The 17,266-nt window shown below is 49.4% G+C and overlaps 1 protein-coding gene across 4 annotated transcripts in view; it reads right to left on the bottom strand.

The window, feature by feature from the left end:
- Positions 1 to 17,266, bottom strand: part of PRICKLE2 (prickle planar cell polarity protein 2) — a 316,918-nt gene that overhangs the window by 111,426 nt on the left and 188,226 nt on the right. Inside the window, exon 1 of one of the 4 annotated variants that reach the window (XM_084902711.1) lies at positions 494 to 801. The exons of the other annotated variants lie outside the window; for them this stretch is intronic. The gene's annotated coding sequence lies outside the window, so the exon portion shown is untranslated. Of the gene's footprint in view, positions 1 to 493; positions 802 to 17,266 lie in introns of those variants that run through there. 4 annotated transcript variants of the gene reach the window in all.

Raw genomic sequence — 17,266 nt, 5'->3', positions numbered from 1 at the left:
CCCGGTGTGGGGAGCACACTGAGTCATGTTCCGGAGCTATGTCACCGTTCCCACTCGAACGCTCTGGCTAAAATTAACCCCGAGCAGCTGGAGCCTCACGGCTCTACCTGGCTGTCTCGGCCGCGGTCTCCTTCCCCGGCTCCTCGGATGGTGCTGACTTCTGAGCTAAAATGACTGCTGTGCACCGTCCCAGGTGTCCAGTTTTTAAACCCTCTCCCCATCTATTATTATTCTTAAAAAGGTAACTGTTGGAGAGATGCTGCTTTAATGCAATAGGACTTAGCCCTGTGGCTGTGACTTTGCAACTGAGCTTCCTAATGAGCACAAGGAAGGCAAAATGTGCCGTGCCCGGGCCACTCACCATGCCACCTCACTACGATAATGGAGGCCTCATGTCCTCCCCCGGAGCCAAGCCTCCAGACCCAGAGCTCCCATCCCCGTCAGCAAACAGGCTGCTGCTTAAGGTGCGATTTAGAGCAAATTCCTTACCTACCTCCTAGGAAGATGAGATGCCCACTCTCCCCGGAGCGTCCGCCAGACCCTCTGAGCTTGTCAGTTGCCCCAGTTCACTTTCGGCCGGAGCCTGGCTTCCAGGAACGCGAGCAGGACCGCAGGCAGCCAACGCATCTTCTCTCCTAGAAACCCTTCTGCAAAGCTGGACCCTGCCTGGAGCCGGCGGCAGGCAGGAGCGGGCTGCTCAGCATCTCAGCATCCGTGCACAGCACGCAGCTCGACTGCCCCGCTCCTGCTGGGGAGCTGCCAGGCAGGGCAAAGTGTGACTTCTTCCCCTCCCTCCCTCTCTCCCTCTGAGGATGGGATCTCGGATCCACTGCTTTCCCCAGCACCTCGCTGCCTTCAGCCCATCAGCCTGCAGGAAGTCTCAGACCCCAGCCTGAGCGTCACCAGCTGATCCGGAGCCAGCCCCGGGGCAACCAGTCAGCTGGTCGCAGAGCCCGAGCCTCGGAACCAGGAAATGCGCGGCTCTGGCCAGAAAAATAATAACTGTCGGCAGCAGCGGCGGCGGAGCTGCTGGAGGTGCCAGAGGAGAAGTCGCTGTTGCAGTGCTCGCATCCCCCGCATGCTAATGAGGCCGTGACGTCAGCAAAAGCCAGTCCTGGCATCTGGACATCCTGTCCCCACTGCCCAGGCGGAGATTTATTTACATGTAAATTAGCCCTGCCTTCCCAATCAATAATCCCTGAGCCAGGGAGACAGGAGAGAGCCCCCGGCTGGATGCAGAGGCCAGAGATAGGCGTCCTCTCATGGCGCACAAAAATATCACAGACAGGAAGGGAGGCTTTAAAGAGACTCGGCTGTTTTTTCTGCTTCTTTTGAAAGTGGTGCTCTTATCTGCAGGGTGTCAGATCTGGGCAGTTATCAAAGTGAGCGCCTGCTTCAGATTATAGCTGCAACAGCCCAGGAGTGAAAGCAGCTCTTCCCCCACCCCCTTACCCCCTTTTCCACCCACCCCCCCCAAAAAAAAAGCTGTGAAGCCTTCAAATGCCTCTACTTTCATTTCCCGTCAACTTTCACTTCAGGGTGTTTGTTAGCTGGAGGGGATGCTGTCCTTGGATTCTTGTGCATTCCTGAAACAAAACGCATTGGGGTCCCTTCCTCAGCCTGTTAGGGTGGTGAATCAGTCACCCCCTCTTTCCACCCCTGGCCCAGCTCCCGGTGAGCATGGGAGATGACAAAGCATACAACTGCCCAGGGCATGTGAGGGCATTTAGAGCCTCGGGCAGCACTGCTCCCTTCTCTCCATTCTACAGATTTGGAAGCTGAGGCTTTAAGAGGAGAAGGGCCTTTTCCAAGGTCTCCCTGGGATTTCAGCAAGGATGGGCCGGAAGCCACATTTCCTGGACTTCCGGCTGGAGCTTCGTTCCTGGTTAAACACTTTTGTGTCTCCATCTCCATTTCTCTGCACCGACAAAGCGGTCTGGCCAAGCAATCACGGAGAGTTAGACAGCCCTGGGTTCAAGTCTTGGTTTAGTGTTTTGCTAGTAATCTGACCTCAGAAAAGTAACTTTGGGGTCTTCCATTTCTTTCTGTGCCATCCTTCATTCAATACATATTATCCAGCCACCTACTCTGTGTTAGGCACAATGTCTGCTCTTCCGGAGCTCATGTTTTAGGTGCAATACAGTGAAAACACTGAGGGGAGCTGTGGTGAGGATTGACAGACACAATGTCATAAGTTGTGTTTGACCTTATGAACAAATTCAGAAAAATTCACTAAGGCTTTCCTTCCACAGGATGGCCATTGATTCTACCCTCTGAGTATTTCCATGGTCACCGTTCATTGTTTAAAATCAATTGTCCTTTCATGCTGTCGATGTGGTACCCTGGGCCAGGTGAGAGGCGAGCACAAGGCAATAATCTGGACCTTGTGTCTGTGATAAGCACAGGTGGGGGTGGGCTCCTTAGGGGGAGGGAAGGAGGACTGGGGGCTGGGAGGGAGGACTGGGGGCCACTATGCACACAGCTGGCCTGAGAACCAAGCAGCCAGCGCCAGAGCCCACTCCACCTGAGTGAGGCACTGGGCTGTGCCCGGCCCATCCAGCCGGAGCTCCCGAAGCTGCACGTGAATTTCCTGTTGGGTGTGGGGAAGTTAAATGGTCTTTTGTTAGAGGTAATTGTATTACTAATGCTTAATTACTTCCTTCAGATGCTTCTCTCCGGTTCACGGACCTTTCATGGTGAAAATCACAGGACCTGGAATAACTTCACCAACAGAAACAGAGTGCGTTGGAAGGAGGAAACCTCTGCCTTAAGTCTCCGTCACACAGACCAGAGCACGTGGGGGAGCTGACAGAGCCCCGAGACCTCAACACCCGCCAAGAAGTAGAACAGCCAACACAACGGTGTGAAGCCACCAACGGCCGAGGGGAAGCCGGTGTGGCCATGCACAGATCACCCCAACTTTCTATGTTCCAGTTTCTCCATCTGCACCACTGCCCTCTGATCTCCTGCTGGTCAGCGTGATCATAGCAGAATTATGAACAGCGATTCACAGTGATTGTCGGTGAAGCAATGAAGAGGAAAGCTGGCACACAAAGTGACAAGATTAATTTTCGTCTGGAATAGATAAGACACGTGACTCTCAACTTCATAAGAAGTGACTCTATAAGATGGGATCGGTGGCTTGCCTGGGGACAGACCCTGCCTCGGACACTTGCTAACTCCGCGATCTGGTTCTCTTCGGCAGGAACAACAGTGCATTCCCTTGCAGGGCTATTTTGAGGATCAAATGAGAATGAATGGGAAGCCCTTAGCATGGGCGGAGCACACAGCAGACATGCAATAGCTGGCAGCTGAAGGTGGTGGACATGCCGATGCTTTCCTGGGAACTTTTGGCACTGATCAGCTAAGTCACTAGACTGGGTTCCAAGGGCGGGAAGGAAGGGGAACAGGAAGACGGCAGAATCACCCCCATTCCCAGGCCACAGCTCAAAAGCCCACCTAATGCGGGGAGCTGCGGCCTGGCTCCTCCTACGGGCACATCATAAACACCTGGTCTGCTCCGCAACGGGACGCAGCAGGAGAATGACCACGGGCACCGGCACCCGGCTCCTGCTCTGCGGCGGCCTGCGGGCAGGAGGGCCCTGTCTAGGGAGCAGGGCACTTCGTCCTCTCATCCATATTTCCGTGGTGAACTCCTAAGATCTGCCCGTGACTGTGTCAGGCCTGGTGGGCATCGTGGTGACCAACACAAAGGCGGGCCCTGCCTTCACTGAGCTTGGGAATGCAAGGGGAAGACACTTCAGCAAGCGCCTAGAGGAGAGTGGACTCAGGCTATGATAGTGCTGGTGCAGGGTTCTCAAAGGTCTAATCACAGGCAGGAGGGGATGGCACAGAGCAAGCTCTGAAGGCCTTCTGAGGGCCTGTTTTCTGTGACCACCCACGGAGGCGGAAGGGGAGGGGAGTGGAAGGGAGGGTAGGGGAGTGCTGGGGATCCGTGCATGGTCTTCGCAGATCACTGAAATAACACAAGCCGTGGATCGATAACTCCTGGCGACAATTATTTTCATCCTGGAGACCATTCAGGATGGATTTTTGGCAAATACGCTGTCAGGTATTAGACCAGGTGAGGCAATACCTACTTTGAAAATTTCAGAGATCTGGTAAACTGGGACAAAACTCACACTGCTTTCACAAAAAAATACAGATGAGCTTAGACTTCTGGGGCGGGAGGATGGGGGAGAGCAGGCAGCACATATGAGACCCTCGGCAGTTAATGGGACTCTGTGGAATGCAGGGCCCTGCTGGGAGACAAGGCTGCAGCTGCCAACCTTCAGAACTTTCTATTTAGATAGGATAATAAGGTGTTTACATAAACGGTCTTGACTACTTAGAGTAGTTAGGAACAGGATCAAGGAGGACAAGACTGATTGTGGTTGAGGTGACCAGAAGTCAAGAAAAGTCTAATTGGAGTCAGGTGGACGTCCCAAAATAATTTATTTCAATATGAGAAAATATCCAGAAACCATAAGTGAAAAGACTGCTAAAATAGCCAAGGTCAAACTTCAGTTGCTAGAGAGGGCGTTGCACGCAGGAGAAAGAACATGGATATGAGAAAAAGTGTTCACACAAGTGCAGAGGGAAAAGCCTTGTCTGCATGGGCACCGGGCCAGCGCGACACGGGCAGGTCATGACTAAGCGGCGCTCCGCACGTGCGGGAAAATCAAATCATCGCTCCCGCCTCGCCGGCATTAGTCAAAATCTTGTTAGAGGATTAAGGGGACAGGACTGATCACTGCTGGTTACTCCTCAGAAGACAAGAATGTGTGACGGCCCAGACTGTGGCTTTCAATGAGGACAGGCATGGGAGCAGTTTTTTAAAAAAGTTTTTATTGATTTCAGAGAGAGGAAGGGAGAGGCAAAGAGAGATAAAAACATCGATCAGCTGTCTCCTACACACCCCTATTGGGGATCGAGCCTGAAACCCAGGCATGTTCCCTGCTAGGGCAACGAACCTTTTGGTGCATGGGATGACACCCAACCATTGAACCACTCCAGCTAGGTCAGCATGGAACAATTTTTAATCTCTATATCCATAGGTGCAAAATAAAAAGGAATTGATTTTAAATGAACCATAGAGGGATTTCCTAGACCCTTTGGAAGACTTTTGAACGCTGAGATGATAGAACTGACCTGGGTCACTCAGAGCAATGGTAATGTCTTAGTCTAAGACTTTAAAAAAATCAAGATGGCCCTAGCCAGTTTGCTCAGTGGTTAGAGTGTAGGACAGCGGACTGAAGGGTTTTGGGTTCGATTTCAGTCAAGGGCAGGTATCTCTGTTGCAGACTTGATCCCTGGCCCTGGTTGGGGCACCCGTGGGAGGCAACCAATCGATGTGTCTCTCTCACATTGGTGTTTCTCTCTCTCTGTCTCTCCCCCTCCCTTCCAATCTTAAAAAAAAAAAAAATTAATGCAAAAAATATCCTCGGTGAGGATAACAGGAAATAAATAAAAAGGTAAAGACAGCATTAGTCCTAGCTGGCTCAGATCAATACCTTTTGATCCTGCTATTGTGAAATACTAATTACTATGTGGGATATTACCAAAGTCTCAAATCACACATCTAATGAAAGTCATAAATTCACTGAAGTTTATTTTATTTAAAAAGTATGTGTTATTGTGTGTGTATTATAATGACATATAATTTCAAAGAACCATATTCTCTCTATACATAATGAGACATAGAGAGAATATAGTTCTTAAAAATTATACACACACATATACACAAATATACATATATTGGTTGGCAAAAGTAGATTTACAGTTCTGAATATGTGAAGCACAAAGTTTATTCTTGTATTATTATTTATTAACTAGAGGCCTGGTGCATAACATTCATGCACTGGGAGGGGGCAGTCCCTCAACCCGGCCTGCACCCTCTCGCAGTCAGGGACTCCTCGGGGGATGTCCGCCTGCTGAGGGAGCAGGAGAGGCTCCTGCCACCACTTCTGCACTCACCAGCTGTGAGCCCAGCTTCTAGCTGACCAGGGCTCCCCCTGTGGGAGTGCACTGACTACCAGGAGACAGCTCCTGCATTGAGTGTCTGCTCCCTGGTGGTCAGTACACATCTTAGCGACCAGTCATTCCACCGTTTCGTCGATTTGCATATTAGTCTTTTATTATATAGGATTACTGCAGAAATTCCATACAAATATAAACATATATATATATATATATATATATATAGAGAGAGAGAGAGAGAGAGAGAGAGAGAGAGAGAGGGGGGGTTATATAGTTTCAAGTAACCTACTCAAGTGTGGTTCTCAGACATCTAAATTTCAAAACTCAGTAGAAGTTTTTAAATGAGGGAGAGGAGGCTGACAAAGGAATTGTTATGTACATTGGGATAGGCTAGGCAAGGCAATTAGGCAGTAACAAATAATCATAGATCTCAGGGATCTAACACAAGAAACATTGATTTCTCACTCATACACACTTGGCTGGAGGTCCAGCGGCTCTTCCGGCACCTCCATTCCAAGCAGTGACTCAGGGATCTGGCCTGGTCCTTTCTGTGTGTCTGTGATCTTTCACATCATTCCCAGGCCACTGCCACAGAGGGAGAGAGCACTGGCGTTTTAGGTGTTTCACCTTGAAGGGGAATGATATCACTGTTGGTCGAACTAGTCCCATGACCTCACCTACCTGCAAGGGGGCAGGGAAGTAGATGCTCAGGAAGAGGAGAAGAGCAAGCTTTGAGGAACTGTGGTAATGTCTAATGCCAACAATTCTTATTTTTGCTACGTAAATTCATTTTATTTTATTTTTTTAAATAGCACAATGTACTAAACCCTTACTATCTGAAAGCAAAGGGATGTTTATCATCAAGGAAGTAAAGATCATCCTAAGTGAACACTGAACGTCCAAGTTGCATCTGTTTTGTCCTAAAAGGGAGAACACATTCCTGATTTTCAGCAACCTTTAAAATTAACGAACAACACCCACCCCATAGCCACGCAGAGGCTGCAAGCAGGTAAGCTGCATAAGGCACCACAGAGGTGGGCGGCCCGCCTAGGAAAGAGGCAAGTGCTCAGACAAGAGCCTCCTCAGGAGTTCCTAGCCGCTTTCCCAACTCTGATTTATAATGATATGCCCCCAACACAAGCAGGGCCTTGCCAGAGGAAGAGCCCAACAAAAGGACCTCAATTCGGATCTAGATCCATTGTCTGCTGGCCTCATGGCCCTGGGAACAACAGCCACTCACCTTTCTGAGACTCGGTCTCCCCATAAAAAATGAAGATGTCTGCCTACCACAGGTGTGGGTAAGATTGGATGCGCTAAGTGATACAAGCACAGTACCCAGCGGATTGCAGGGGTCACTATTACTCCCCACTTGTCAAAGAGGGGGGAAGAATGGAAGTGCAACGAGAAATTGTTCATGATAAATATAAGAATGACCACCCCCCTCCCTCCTTCGCTGCCCAACTCCCTCCCAAACCTCTTCTTTCTCTTCCATTTGTTTAAGATTCCTTGAACAAAAATGCTTTTTGGGCCACAGGCACATTTCCATATCTTCTGATAAATAATCCAGCATGCTTTAAATCCAGAAAAGAGGCCTTCCTTTTCTTTTTTCTACCATCTTAGAGGAATCAGCCACATTTCATGCATTTTAATTATTCTCGATCCCAATACCTAATCCATTGCACAACATTTTAACAGAGCCTGTTATCCTCCCTTAATGGCATTAATTTAAAGGAGCAATATGAACCAGCTACACTGGGCAAATCAAAATGAAAGACTGCTGGAGATTTCGCTCCATCCCCAGAAAAAGATTAAAAGCTGCACCAAGGATTTAAACGTGCTTACCACTGCACATTTCCACGAAAATATTGCTAAAGTTGACATGATGTGTTAGCAAACATTACTTTTGTCTGAGATAATGAAAGCTGCACGTATAGCAGCTTTTGGGAACTACTAATTTTCATTAAACAGCTGAAGAAAACACTGCATTTTTTCCTCGGGAAAGGACCGGAGAGCCAGCAGGCACTGCACACGGAGGCTCTGGTCTCCCAGCACTTCCTACTGCAGACCCTCCACGTCCTGCACGCTCCCCTCGGGGGAGATGCTGACAACGGGAGATGCCCCGGTAAAAGACGAAAAAGCCCCAACCTCATACAATCGCAAACTGGCAGCAAATACCTGCCTTGGGAAAATTATCCTGGAAGAAAAAATGTCACCAATGTACACACTGACATACTGTTCTTCTCCAGGAATGGGGAGAACGTCTATCCCAGGTGTGTTGTACATTTTCTCTCCTTTAGGCCTCACCACAATCAGAACCTGTGGCATCTGTGACTCCATACTACGTAGATGGGTGAGGACACAGGTCACAGAAAATGCAGGAACGGCCCTAGGACCCACAGCGGAGACTTGGTCCTGGCTCTGATTCCAAAGTCCGCATTTCTCCCTCTAATTCGAAGGTTCCCACTCAGCCTTTCAAAAACTAGGTGTGTCACCATCGGGGTGTGTGTGGTAGGCAGGAAAAGACATTATTAAAAACAGAGAAAGATGCAGAAGGGTCCCTGGTCCTCCACCGAGATCAGTCCTTTGTACAGAACTCATGTTCCTGCTGTCCTCGGTGTGTGTCCTTCCCTTCTGACTTCTCATCCTGTTTTTTAGACCTACAGCCTTGGTCAGCGGGTATGTGAGTGTTAATGACCATGGTTAACATCTCCCCCCCCCCCCCCCCCCCCCCGTCGCTCTCTCTCTCTTGCTCTCGCTCTTCCTCTATGCTTTCTGAGGGCAGGAACTGTGCCTTTTTGGCTCATTGCGCTATTCTAAGCACCCAGCCCAGGGCCTGGAGACCTGACAGCTAAGGAACATCTGTCGGATGAATGAAAAGTTTGACAATAATTTTTCTTATCTAGAAGTTGGAGAGAATTCAGAATTGTTCCTGTAAGCACATGCCTCTGCTCATTTGTATTCCAGCATGATTTGGGAGTAGGAAAGGGAAGGATAGAGGGAACTTCTCTGAAATACTTTCCCAGCTTCCAGGAGGTGCTTTTGCTGGTTCCCCCTCCTCTCCCTGACAGCTAAACTTGGGGCTCAGTCCTGGGGCCTCTTTTTTTCTCTACTTTTCGTGTTTGATCTGGTCTAGGGCAGTGGTTGGCAAACTGTGGCTCGTGAGCCACATGAGGCTCTTTGGCCCCTTGAGTGTGGCTCTTCCACAAAATACCACATGCGGGCGCACACATGCAGTGCGATTGAAACTTCATGGCCCATGCGCAGAAGTCAGTTTTCAGCTCAAAAGAATTTCAATCGTTGTACTGTTGATATTTGGCTCTGTTGACTAATAAGTTTGCCGACCACTGAACTAGGGTTTTAAATCCACCTCTGTGCTGACGAGTCCAGGCCGGACTTTTCCCATGAGCTCAAGGCTTCCATATCTCCCTGCCTCTGTCACGACTACAAGGGGATGTCGAAAAGGCTTCTCAGACTTACTGAGTCCAGACCACACACCTGTTCCTTCTGCAGGACTCACTCTTCCAGTTCATCGCAACTCCGTCTCTCCAGTGGTTAAGAACTAGCATCTTCAAGTCACTCTTGACTCTTTTCTTTCTCTTGTCCCCAACATCTAATCTAGGAGCTGGCGAACCACAACCCACTGGCCAAATCCGGTCTGTTTCGGGTTTTTGCAAACACAGCTTTGTTGGGACACAATTGTGCCCATTCATCAAGCACTGTCCACATTTATGCTCCAAGAGCAGAGCTGAGCAGTTGCATCAGAGACTGCGTGGCCTGCGAAGCCTAACGCATTATCTGACCATTCACAGGGAACGTTTTGTAACCCTTGTTCAGTCCTGTGGGCTCTGCCGTCAAAATGTAAGCAGAGTCTGACTGCTCCCCACCATCCGTGTTATTCTCACCCTGCTCCAAGCCACCGCCCCCACTGCTGGGCGGCGGTGACAGCCACCGTCAGCTCGGCTCACCTGCCAACTGCACCCAGTGGCTCTCTGAAAACCAACACAAGAGCCTGTCGTGCTCTGCTCCACGCCTCCCCAGTGCCGCTCATCTCCGAGGAGAGTCCTTGGGGTCTATGTCCCCGATACTTCCGCTGCTACTCTCTGCCCCGCCGGCCAGGGAACACTGGCCCCCAAACACAGCGGGCACCTGCCTGCCTCCAGGTCTTTGCACTTGTCCTTCCCTCTGAAATGTTCCTTGTGCAGATAGTAGCATAGCTTACTCTGTCACCTTTTCAAGACTCAAGAGTGTCACCTATAGCCCTCCTGCCCTGAAATTGTCCTCCCTTCCACCTCCCTAATATTGCCAAAATTTTCCCTACTATATTTTTCTCTTTAGGACTCCTGACATATCATAGAGTTCATCCAATTAAAGTGCATGGTTAAATAGGTTTTAGTATGTTTATAGAGTTAGGCAATTACTATTGTGATTAGAGGCCCGGTACATGGGATTTATGCACTGGTGGGGGTGAGTGGTCTGTGGGGATAGGCACTCATCCCCATCAGCCCAGCAATGCTCTCACTGTGTGAGCGCACTGACCACCAGGGGGCAGCTCCTGCATTGAGTGTCTTCCCCCTGGTGGTCAGGGTGTGTAATAGTGACTGGTTAGTCGGTTGTTCTAGTTGTTCCGCCCTTTGGTTGCTGGGCTTTTATTAAGTAGGATATCATTTTAGAACACTTTTAGCAACCCCAAAGAAACCCCTTAGTAATCAATCCCCAGTTGCCCCATTGTTTCCAGTCCTAGGCAAACACATATACTTTTTGTCTCTATAAATTTGCCCATTCACAACACTTCATATAAATGGAACAATATACTCTGTGATTTTTTTTTAATTTTACAACTGGTTTCTTTCACTTCATGTAATACTTTCAAGGTTCATTCATGTTGCAGCTTTATACAGTGTCATTCTTTTTTATCGCTGAATAATATTCCATTGAATCTACATACTTCTTACTCATCCATTCATCAACTGATGGATATGTGGGTTGTATCTACTTTTTGACTATCATCTATAATGCTACCATAGATATTTGTGTACAAATTTTTCTGAGGATGAATGTTTTTATATTTCTTGGATATAACGATAGGAATGGAATTGCTGGGTCATACTCTGTTTAACATTTTAATTGCCAAACTCTTTGCCAAGACTGAATAATCAGCTGTTATTCTTACTGGATTATATGTGATGAGTTGTTCTCTCTTAGTGCTTTAAAGATTTTCTTTTTGTCATTCAACATTTTGACTGTGGTGTGTCTGTTTACTGACTTGGAGTACAGACTAACATTTTTCATCAGACTTGGAAATTTTCTGCCATTATTTCTTCAAATACTTTTTTCTGCTCCTTTTTCTGTCTCTTCTCCTTTAGCTGGCCCCTTTATGCATATGTTGGTATGCTTAACGATACCCCACATTTCCCAGTTTTCCTCATTCTCGTTTTCTTTTTCTCCCCATTCTTCGGATGGCATAATCTTTATCGATCTACCTTCAAGTTTTCAAATTCTTTCTCCCTCCAGATGAAATCTATTGTTCAGATCCTCTAGTGAATTCTCCATTTCAGTTATTAAATTTTATTGCAAAAATTTCACTTTTAACAATTTAAAAAAATAATTTTTTTTATCGATATTCTCTCTTTAATGAATATTGCCATCATGCTTTCCCTGAATATTCTAGACAGTTTCTTGCCGTGCTTTGAATGTATGCCGGCGGCTTGGAAGTCTTGGGTAAATCTGACATGTAGGCATCCTCACAGGCCGTTTCTCTCGCCTACGTTTTTCCCTGTGAATGGGTCACACTCTTCGTTTCTTTGCATGACTCATGAGAGTTGAAAAGGGAACATTTTAGATAACATATTACAGCAATTCTGAATACAGGTCCCCCTCCCTTTCCGGGAACATCTTGTTTGCTTGTTTGTTTAGTAGACGGCTAGACAAGCTGAGTGAGGCCTGCTTCCCCAGCAGTGTGCAGCTCTGCGCCTCCTCAGAGGGCAGGCACCTTCCCTGAGCACTCACTGGGCTGGTCCATCTTTGCTGCCAACACCCAGACGTCAGCCGCCACTAACTGCCAGCTGATTGTTCTATTGTTCCCAATAATACCCTGGGCCATACATTACCCCACAGTCTGCTCTGACTACAGCAGGGCTCCTCTGCAGGAGCAGGGCGTCGCCAGACTTTGAGGGGGCCCCTCCCTAGGTGAAACCATAGCCCTAGACAGAGAGCCAGGAGAGGGGGAGCCCCATCGTCCTGGCTGCATACTCCCAGAGTAGAGTTTCCATCACACCGATCTGTGTTGGAGGGAAGGGGGGGTGGGGGGAATGAGTGGTATGGCTCACATTTACCAAGATTTAGTAGGTTTTCTTGAGTAGATGTCTCTCCATTAGCTACATAACCCTGGGACAATTTTTAGAAACCCTAAATGTTTGTGTGTGTGTGTGTGTGTGTGTGTGTGTGTGTGTGTTTTAAATAATTTTCAGCAGTCAAATGACTGCTTCCTGGTTAAAGGGTCTGCTGTGTCCCTCACACTGCCTTTTGGGAAGTTGATGCCCAGGGCTTAGCTCTCTTAAATCACTATACATTTTACTTGATTATGTTGCTAAATGGTCTGGCTCCCTGTGGAGCCCTAGGATGTAAGCTGCATTTTGGAGAGGAGAGGACAGATTGTTTTTGTCAGTTTCAAAAATATCCTCAAAGCCTTGAACAGTGTCTGCACATAGTAGGCCTTAATAAATATGGGTGAACGAGTGGACTGCTCATGACTCACAGCCTCGTCTATGTATGCCATGGCTGAGGATCCACTCACAGTTGTGACAATTATTAACAACTGCAGTTCTGTATTTCCATAGAACTTTTTTTTTCTTTCTTTTTTTTTTTTTTTTTTTTTTTCAATTTCCTCAGAAACTGATCACAACCCTGGGAGATTGTCACACTTGTGAATGTCATCAGGCAGCTGATGGGTGCACAAAAGAGAATGAAAAGTGTAGTTATGGCATACATGTCCCTCAGCCCACCATACTGCATGCTGCCTCAGTTCCTCTGAATCTTAAATATCCTTTAACATGTATAAATAGCTTGCTACAAAGGACATGTAAGTTATCTAACTAAGTCCTTCTATGATGGAACTAACTCTGGAATTGGAATCGGGAAGTCTGTGTTTGATTCTGGGCTCTGGCTCATGCTGTGTGCCATTGAGCAAGTTCCTTAACCTCTCTGTTCTTCAGAAGCCCCCCTGAAAAATGTAAGTAGTGGTGATAACTTTATGAGTTGCAATCATCTTCACAAAGCATTCTGCACGCAATAACCACCGACCTGCTCATCTATCACACTGGGGGACCCTGTGTATCTAAGGAGAGGGAGCTATACAAGATTGTGTGTGTGATGTGTTTTGCAAAATGACCTCCTTAGAGCTACAGAACCGAGTCTTCCTGGCTGCTGGGCTGAGGAAAAGTCCCCTTCACTCTGTGTCTGTCTTAGTCCACCATTCTCCCCCTCCAGGCCTGTGACCCAGCTCTTTCACCCCAGGCTGCCAGGCCCCACGGGAGAACGGGGAATCTGGCCTAAGACGCGTACCTCCCTGAGGCAGGACTTTCCGGGCAAGGCCGTCGTTTTGAACACCGCCTCCCAGCCACCAACTGGCCCAGCAGGAGACTAGGCCTAAGCAGGGCCCAAACTACAAAAAACCAGGTTCAGAACCTGAAACTCCAGCCACAAGGAGCAGCGGAGAGCTTTGCTGATGCACCATAACGTGCTTCCCCTCAGAGAGGCTGGTCGCCTTGGGCCTGACACGTGGGGGTCTGAGCCCCCAGGAGCCAGTGTCCGGAGGAGACAGGAAACCCCCCGCTGGCCAGGCACAGCTGGGTGACAGGCGCCCTGTCAGTGGGACATGTCCAAGGGTGAATCCTGACTCTGCCCCTTGTTATGAACTGTGGGCACTGGGACATCACTAACAGCCTCTGCCTCGTGGACTTTCTGGACCAGATGAGATAATTCAGTTAAAGCTGCCAAGTACACAGCAGGTTCTTTACAAATGTGTATAGAAGCCGGGCCAGTGTGGCTCAGTGGTCCAGTGTCGACCCATGAACCGGGCGTGCAGAAGGCAGCCAATTGATGTTTCTCTCTCATCATTGATGTTTCTATCTCTCCCTCTCCCTTCCTCTCTCTCGGAAAGAAAAAAACAATACATTAATAAAAATAAAAATGTGTATAGAGTCTAACATACCATCAGTCACGCCTGGTACCGGGAGGCTGTCTGAAGCCCTCTGACCTGAGTGGCTGTCAGCACACACCCAGATGCCTTCTTCCCTGACCCTCGGCCTGTGGGGCCCCTGACAGCCAGGCAGGCTTCTGCCGCCTTATTTATTCCTCCTGCTCCCTGTGACGCCACAGCAAGCAGGAGCCCCGCTGATGCATCCGGGGTCACCGGGGGACAGGCCGGATGGATGGCAGAGCCGCTGCCGCGGTGAATTATTCAGCACCCCTCCTCCGAGGTGGCAGCCCCTGACTCATCCAGCAGGAGCCACATTTCTCTTCCCTTAAATGGCACACTCAGAGCCCTGCTGGGGCCCAGGCTGGCAGAGTCTTTGCTGCTCAGCTCCGGCACAGCTGGGCGGCTGTGGAAGGCAGGGCTGTTAGGAGCCCAGCCAGAAAGGAGATACACAGAGGGGGTGCGGCTAGCTGGGAGGAGGCAGCCATATCACTTGGCAACCAGAAATGCCAGGAAAGAAAGGGTGAGAGTCAGCGAGTGGCTGGACTCAGCTGCCCAGAAAAAAACAGGATGCTTCTTGGGCAGCATCCAATCAGAGCCGCCAGGGGCCACCCACAGATACTGCGAAGGATGGACGCCTTTGGAGTCTCTAAGATGACTGCCTTCAGGAGCGCCGGACCATGGGAAGCAAGTGGAGAGAAGGCTTAGAAGCCAGATTTATAGGTGACAGGTACCACACACACAGCATCTCTCACGACAACCCTTCAAGGTCACACCAACTGTCCCTATCATACCAGTAGACAAGAAAACTGAGGCTCAGAGAAATCAAAATAGCTTTTAACGGCAAGCATTCCTCTAATTTCAGAACGTACTTCCTTTTTCTTCTATTTATAACTGCCTTACATTTTTATTTAGCTTGCTGAATCTGTTCCTCCCATCCCATCCTAGATTTGGGTTAATCTTGACATAAGATCTCCTGGTTTGAGCCGGTTATCATATTCTACCCCCAAGAGACTGGCAAGGTCAAGGGAAACAGCTGGGAGGACCAGGCGCTCCAGGAGGCCGGGGTGTGGGGGATACGACTATTTACAGATCGCCGGAGCCCCTGGCAGCCCATGCAGTTAGTCGTGGATGGATCCCAAGAAATGTTCTGCAAACGGAGGAACCACAGCAACTCTGAGGGACTCGGAGGCCCCAGAATCCTTCACGGCCCTGCGGGGGCTGTGCAGTGCCTCATCGAGTCTGCCCTAGGGCTTCCACGGAATTCATTCCTCTCCCTGGGCCACGTGAGCCGCCCTCTTGATAGAGCAGGTGCTCTGAAACCTCCCGAACAGCAGGGCATTTCTGAGTCCCTGGTTCCCAAAGTGTGGCCCTGGCTGGCAGCATCAGCTCTATCAGGGAACTTGCTGAAAATGCAGGTTCTCGGGCCCCAGCCAGACCCACTGAGTCTGGAGGTGGAGCCGGCTCAATCCACTTGCCACAAAGGGATTCCACATCAGGTTCAAGCCTGAGACCCCGTCCTCGCCTCCCACTGCTACTGAGTGCCCGAGAGAGGCGGAGGGGTGAGCAGTGGCATGAGGCTGGACGGCCTCTGATGGGTCCAGCTGGGGAGTGGACTTCACCACGTGTCCATGGGGCCTAGAGGGCAGGGAACTGTAGAGTGGGATACGTGTGAGCCCTGCCGGCCATGTGGTCACTCTGTCGCAATTACTCAACTCCCTGTTGTAGCCTGAAGACTGTCAGTCTATAAGCAGGTGGGCGTGGCTCTGTTGCAATAAAACTTTATCACAGCAGGTCCGGGGCGAAGAGGCCTGCAGGTTGCAGTTTGCCAACCACAACAGCTTCTCTTGAAAAATAAAACAAAAATAAGGCAGGAGAGCTGGCCTTTCTGAGTTCAAGTCCCCAAGAGGCAGTGACCAGCTGGAGTAGATGTCCCCTCTGTTGGCGGAGGACATGCGTTTTCCAGTCTCACCAACCTATTCTCTGTCTATCCCAGGCAGGGCGTCAGCTTGCATTAATTATACTGCCCATTCATCTACTTACGTTGACATATCTGTGATTTATATCTAGACGTGTGTGTGTTTTCATACTCACCAGCTTTCAGTACTTTATATGAGGAGACACCTGAATGGTCTCTAAAGAGCTTGGATAGCACAGTAGTTTGAAGCCTGGTTTACAATTTCGGGCTGGGGCTCCAGCCCTTGATCTGTGCCTGATGCTGCAACTTGATTAAGCGGGTAACTCTCAGCAGCTCCGTGTCCCAGTGCAGACACCACGCCCGCCTCCCCTCCTCCCAGGCCGGCGGGGAGAGCATGCCAGCAGCGTGGCCGAAGAGGAGCACAAAGCAGCCTGTCCGCAGGCCTGTCTACTTCCGACCAGCGGAGAGGGGGAAGGTGTTTTCTCCTACATCAGGTATCTAACCCCACCATGGATAATGCTCCACGGCACTGACCCTCCTATCGCCGCCCCACACCCGGGAGCGCTGAGATCCCTCCATGCACAGACTGCGGAAGGGCCTGTGGGAAGCTCAGAGTGCCAGGTGTGACTTCCAGTAATCTCTCCTCTTTTCTGCAAGCAGCTTAAGGGATCAGAGGTCTCCTCTGGAGCCTTCCACCTGCAGTCAGTTTTCTCTCCTCTCCTTCCCACACCCCCACTGACCCAGATAAATAAATAATGTGCTCACAGGTAGTGATCTTTCTGGCGGAGGGAAAGGGCATATGTAATGTCCCCTCAGCCGTCTAGCTGGAATCTTGCCCTGTAACCCAAGCTGCATGGACCACGCACAGCATTTGCAGCCACACACTTTTCAGGGGGAGGGGAGGCTTTCACGAAGGAAGTTCCTCTCCCTTCCCTCTCCCCTGCTCTTCAACTTTCCCCACCCTGCCTACCCAAGGAAAGGTCTCTTGAAAGAAAATACATACATCTTCAGCTTATCCGGGTGGCATGGTTTCACAAAGCATCTCAAAGATTCTTTGATTGGTTGCACGAGTTAATTTTCCATTTACATGACAGAGCAACGATTTATCCTACAATCCAGCCCTGAGAGTCCACTGCAGCGGACGCCTTGGCCATGGGCCAAGATTCCTGGATTCT

The sequence above is a fragment of the Pipistrellus hanaki genome, assembly GCF_964339955.1.
Source record: "Pipistrellus hanaki genome assembly, chromosome: 13".
In the NCBI taxonomy this organism is placed as follows: Eukaryota; Metazoa; Chordata; class Mammalia; order Chiroptera; family Vespertilionidae; genus Pipistrellus; species Pipistrellus hanaki.
This window is presented reverse-complemented; position numbering and strand designations above follow the sequence as displayed.